The 6,652-nt window shown below is 44.9% G+C and overlaps 1 pseudogene; it reads left to right on the forward strand.

Moving 5' to 3' along the window:
• Positions 1-658: 658 nt before the first annotated feature.
• On the forward strand, positions 659-2,144 carry LOC123935807 (annotated as a pseudogene).
• Positions 2,145-6,652: the final 4,508 nt, after the last annotated feature.

The raw sequence follows: 6,652 nt of genomic DNA on the forward strand, positions 1-6,652 counted from the left end.
TTTATAGCAATTATAGCCCTACTAAACCTATACTTTTATATGCAGTTAACACACGCAACAGCACTAACTATATTCCCTTCAATAAACACCATAAAAATAAAATGGCAATTCGAAAACACAAAAAAACGTAATTCTTTTATCCCCACTAACTGTAACTTCGACCATATTACTTCCATTAGCCCCAATAATACTAACACTGTTCTAGCAGTTTAGGTTAAAAACACCAAGGGCCTTCAAAGCCCTAAGTAAGTGCCATTCACTTAACTCCTGAATCTCACCTTAAGGAATGCAAGAGTATATCTTACATCTACTGAACACAAATCACTTTAATTAAGCTAAGCCCTTTCTTGACTGGTGGGCTATCACCCCACAAAATTTTAGTTAGCAGCTAAATACCCTAGTCAACTGGCTTCAATCTACTTCTCCTGCTGCGAAGAAAAAAAAAAAAAAAAGGTGGGAGAAGCCACAGCAGGGTTGAAGCTGATTCTTTGAATTTGCAATTCAATGTAATATTTCACCAAAGAGCTTGGCAAAAAGAGGACTCAAACCCCCATTCTTCAATTTACAGTCTAATATCTTTATCGGCCTTTTTACCTATGTTCGTAAATGATGATTATTCTCCACAAATCATAAAGGTCCTTTACCTTTAATTTGGTGCATGGGCCAGGATGGTAGGCACTGCTCTTAGCCTATTAATCCGTGCTGAATTGGGCCAACCAAGTGCACTACTAGGAGATGACCAAATCTACAACGTAATTGTAAGTGCCTATGCATTTGTAATAATTTTCTTTATAGTAATGCCAATTATGATTGGAGGATTCAGAAACTGATTGGTACCCTTAATAATTGGCACACCCTACATAGCATTTACATGAATAAATAATATAAACTTTTGACTTCTGCCCCCCTCCTTTCTTCTCTTTCTAACTTCTTCCATGGTAGAATCAGGTGCAGGAATATGATGAAGAGTGTACCCACCTCTAGCAGGAAATTTAACACATGCAGGAGCATTCATAGATGTAATAATCTTCTCCCTACACCTGGCAAGTTTCTCATCCATCCTAGGAACCATTAACTTTGTTACTATCATTATCAACATAAACTTCTCTGCAATATCACAATATCAAACTCCTCTATTCGTATGATCTGTCCTGATTATAGGTGTACTTCTACTCTTATGATTACCAGTTCTAGCAGCCAGTATTACCATGCCACTCACAGACTGAAATCTAAATACTACCTTCTTTGACCCAGCTGGAGGAGGAGACCCTATTCTGTATCAACACTTATTCTGATTTTTCGGACATCCCAAAGGAGATATTCTAATTCTACCAGGATTTGGAATTATCTCACATGTCGTAACCTATTGCTCAGGGAAAAAGAAAAAAAAAAGAAAAAAAAAAAAAAAAGAGCCACTCGGCTACGTAGGAATAGCCTGAGCAATGATACCAATCAGTTACTTAGGATTTATTGTATGAGCCCACCACATGTTTATCGTAGGAATGGACGTCGGCACACGAGCATACTTCACCTCAGCTACTATAATCATTGCAATTCCAATGGGATTAAAAGTATTTAGCTGACTGGCCACTCTACATGCAGGGAATAATACATGATCGCCAGCTATAGTATGAGCACTAGGGTTTATTTTTCTATTCACAGTGCGTGGTTTGACAGATATTGTATTATCAGACTCATCATTAGATATTGTTCTTCATGACACATACTACATGGTAGCACACTTCCATTATGTCCTTTCAGTGGGGGCAGTGTTTGTAATCATTGGCAGGTTTGTCCATTGATTCCCACTGTTCACAGGTTACACACTAAATGATATTTGAGCAAAAATCCACTTTTCAATTATATTTGTAGAAGTAAATGGACCATTCTTTCCTCAACATTTCCTAGGTCTATCAGGAATACCTCAACAGCACTCCGATTATCCAGATGCTTATACCATATGAAATACGGTGTCCTCCATGGGTTCATTTATCTCATTAAGGGCAGTAATATTAATAATCTTCATAATCTGTGAAGGCTTTGCATCCAAACAAGAGGTGATAATAGGAGAACTTACTTCAACAAACATTGAATGATTCCATGGATGCCCTCCTCCATATCACACATTCAAAGAGCCAACCTAAGTACTACCAAAATAAGAAAGGAAGGAATCGAACCCCCTAGAATTGGTTTCAAGCAAATATAACCACTATGTCTTTCTCAATAAAGAGATATTAGTAAAAATTACATTACTTTGTCAAAGTCAAATTATATGTGGAAGTCCTTTATATCTCTATGGCATACCCTTTCCAAATAGGTCTTCAAGATGCAACCTCCCCTATTATAGAAGAACTATTAAATTTCCATGACCATACATTAATGATCATATTCTCAATCAGCTCTCTTGTTCTCTACATCATTTCATTAATACTAACTACTAAACTAACACATACTAGCACTATAGATGCTCAAGAACTTGAAACAGTAGGAACTATCCTACCTGCTATCATTTTAATTTTAATTGCTTTACCTTCACAATGAATCCTGTACATAATAGATGAGATCAATAATCCTTCCTTGACCGCAAAAACTATGGGTCACCAATGATACTGAAGATACGAGTACACAGATTATGAAGACCTAAATTTTGACTCCTATATAACCCTAACTCAAGACCTAAAACGTGGAGAACTACTGCAATTAGAAGTAGGCAACCAAGTAGTCCTCCCAATATATATATAAAAAAAAAAAAAACCAATCTGCATACTAATTTTGGAGTCACAATACAGCACTCTGTCTGCCCAGCAGAAGAAAAAACTGCCCTATGGGGTTGCCCAAATACCCCAAATGAGGATGAACCAGCACGGCCCTCATGACACCCTATACCATAGGATGCCCTGTGTACTACTGCTCTATCTGACACATACTGAGCCAAGGCCTCCAATAAGCAACCCAGAGATCTGGCCACATATCCAGCAGAACGGACTTGCCATGCCCCTAGGCCATCATCTCTACCCAATATTGGTTTTCAGGCACCTGTCCCTAGACCTTATCTCAGATATCGAGGAACCTAATGCAAAAAACAGAACTCCTCCTTTCCCGTGGCAGGAAACCTTGCTATTGGGAAGGGTGTAAAACCCTCAGAACAGAGAAAACCTGCATGATCCATGAGGCCATGCCCACTCTTGAGGTCATCCTTGACGCGAACAGACATTGAGATCCTCAGCCTGAGCCCCCATTTCAAATAAAGCCCTCAGTAGCCGGAATATGTGCCCGCATATCGGACTTGCCTTTCTCCTTGGCCCAAATCCTAACCCAAGCTGGAGTTTTCCAGGCGCCCATACCCAGAGCCCTGTTTTGCAATCCTTCTTCTTAGGTTACCACTTAGACAGAAAAAAAGGAGACTAACATCCCCCAGAATGACACCAAACTATTGGGAGCTGGGCGGTGTCTAGCCCCAGAGCCAGGGGATCCAACCTGTCTTGTTCTTAGATGCCAATGGAAATTCAAGGTGGGGTTTCCAGGCATTCGAAAATAGAGTCCTGCTCTCAAATCTTTACATAAGGGGACACTTGAGCCATCAAACAGGACCCACCTGTCCCTCAGGACGAAACCTTGCTGTTTGCAGCATCAAACAACCCCCAGATTGGGAAAAACTCCATGGCCTCATGAGGCCACTGATACATTCAGCAGTCAACACGGACACAAACTCAAGCCTGAGCAAACATCCGGCTCTAACTCTTACTCCAGATGCTGGAGATCTTGCCTCAGCCTCTGCAGATTGGGGCTACTGAGCCATCTACCCTAAAAGTAACCTTAGCTTGTGCTTTCAGACTTCGGTCCTCACACTCCTGGCCCACAAGGCCTCCAGACTGGGAATTCGGGAGCCACAATGCAGCACTCTGCTTGCCCACCAGAAGGAAAAAGTGTCCTATGGGATTCCACAAAAACCCCAAATGATGATAGGCCACCCTGTGCACTAGTGTTCTGTCTACCATAGCCTGAGTAACGACCACCTCTCAGACACCCCGGTAGCTGGCCGCCTATGCACCAGATCGGACCTGCCATGCCCCTAGGCCTTTATGACCCTAGGCCCAAATCCTAATCCAATTTTGAGTTTCCAGACACCTATACACAGAGCCCAGCTCTCAAATCCCTCCTTATGGGGAACACTGAAACAGATATCAGGATTCCTTTTTCCCCCACAATGACTCCATGCAATTTGGAGTTGTGCAAAACCCCCAAAGAGGGAGGATCTTCCATGGCCCCATGAAGCCACCCTACATTCCGGAGCCATCCTAGACACCAAAACCAGAGGCAAAAGCCTAAGCTTCCGCTTCACACTTGCCCTAATGTAACATCCCTAGGAGCTCACCGCAGGGTCTGCAGATCTGGTCTGCCATACCCTTGGCATTAATCCTAACCTGAGTTGGTGCTTTCATACTTCTGTCCCCAGACTCCTGCTCCATAAACTCTCTAGGCTGGGTATGTCATAGCCACACCACAGAACTGTGCCTGGACTCCCCAGGGAAGCTGGACCTTATAGAGTTTCAAGAAACCTCAAGTTTAGAAGAAACCTGCAAGCCCCTAAGGCCACCTCAATTTTGTAGGACACCCTGGATAAAAATGCGCAGTCTGACACACCCTGAGCAATAACCTCCTGTCAGACACCCATGCAGATGGCCCCAGAGACAGAACATTGAAGCTGATATGCCCCTAAGCTCTAATCTGAACCCTTGCTTAGGTTTTCAGACAACTGTCCCCAGAGGCCTGGTCTCAAATACCAACATTTGGGGGTTCCCTGAACCACAGAACGCAATACCTCCAATTCCCAGGAGGAAACTTTGCTATTTGGAGCTCTATCAAAACCTCAAGGTAGTAGAATCCTGCATGGGCCCTGAGACCAACGCCACATTCAAAGGTTGCCCTGGACACAAAACCCCATTGTGACCCTCAGCCTCAGACTCCTTTTCAACTCAGTCCCCTCGGTAGCTCGCTCCAGAGCCAGCAGATAGGACCTTCCATGTCCCTCATCACCAATGAAAACCCTTAGTGGGATTTTCAGGCATCCATACGTAGACTCTGCTCTCGAATCGTTCCATACGGGGGACCCTTGAGCCATCAAACAGTGCTCCGCCTGTTCTGAAGAAGGTAACCTTGCTGTTTGGAGCTGTGCCAAACCCCCAAATTGGGAAATCCTCCATGTCTTCATGAGGCCACCCTTACATCACACAGCCCTCATGGACACAAACTCCAGCCTGAGCGGCCGTCTGACAGTCACCCTTATTTCAGATGCCTGTGATCTTGTCTCGGCCTTTGCAGATCGATATTGCTGTGCCCTAGTCCCCAACTGTAACCCTAGCTTGAGTTTTCAGTCTTCCATCTCCAGAGGCCTGGTGCACAAGCCCTCCACACTGGGAATTCAGGAGCCCCAACACAGCATGCTGCCTGCTTTCAGAAGGCGAAAAGTGGCCTATGGGACGGCACAGAAAACCCAAATGAGGATCAACCTGCACGGACCTCAATGGCACCGCAATTTCATCAGCCGCCCTGAGCACTAATGTTCTGTCTGCCACAGCCTGAGCCCTGACCTCCTGTCAGCCACCCAGGTAGCTGGCCATCTTCCCACCATATCAGACCTGCCATGCCCCTAGGCCATCATCTCTACCGAACCTGGGTTCATAGGCATGTCCACAGAGGCCTAATCTAAAATCCCTGCATAGGGAGGAACATGATCCAGGAAATGAAGTTCTCCTGCCGCCAGCAGGAAATCTTACTATTGGGATGTGTGTAAAACACTCAGAGTACGAGAAACCTGCATGGCCCATCAGGGCGCACTCATTATTGAGGGCCACCCTGGGCACAAACTTGCCACGTTTTTAGCCACGTTTTCAACTAAGCCCCCTTGGCATCTCAAACCTGAGCCAGCCTCTGAGGCCTTCGTGACCCTAGACCCAAATTCTATCCCAAGTTTGTGTTTCCAGACACCCATACACAGAGCCCTGCTCTTGAAGCCCTCCTAATGTGGACGCCTGAATCAGAAAGCAGGATTCCTCCTTTCTCCCACAATTACATAATGCTACTTGGAGCTGTGCAAAGCCCTCAAAGAGGGAGAACCTCCATGGCCCCATGAGGACACCCCTAAATTACTCAGCCATGCTAGACACAAAAACTAGAGGGAAAAGTCCAAGTTTCCCTCACACTAGGCCTAATTTCAGATCCCAAGGGGCTCAACTCAGTGTATGCAGATCAGTTCTGCCATACCCTCGGCACTAATCCTAACCAGAGTTTTTGTTTTCAGACTTCTGTCCCCAGAGTCCGGCCCCACAAACCCTCCAGCCTGGGTATTCCATAGCCACATCACAGGAGTCTGCCTACCCTCCAGAAGGAAGCTGGGCCATTTAGAGCTTCAAGAAACCTCAAAAATAGAAGAAACCTACAAGGCCCCTGAGGCCACCCCAATTTCATAGGATGCTCTGGACAAAAATGCACATCTGACAGTTCCTGAGCAGCTATCTCCTCCCATCAGACTCCCAGATAGATGGCCCCAGAGAGAGAAGATTGATCCTGATAGACCCTAGGCTCTAATCTTTACCTTCCCTTAGGTTGTCTGGCATGTGTCCCCAGAGGCCTTCTCTCGAATACCAACAGT

Source organism: Meles meles, chromosome Y, assembly GCF_922984935.1.
Source record: "Meles meles chromosome Y, mMelMel3.1 paternal haplotype, whole genome shotgun sequence".
NCBI lineage: Eukaryota > Metazoa > Chordata > Mammalia > Carnivora > Mustelidae > Meles > Meles meles.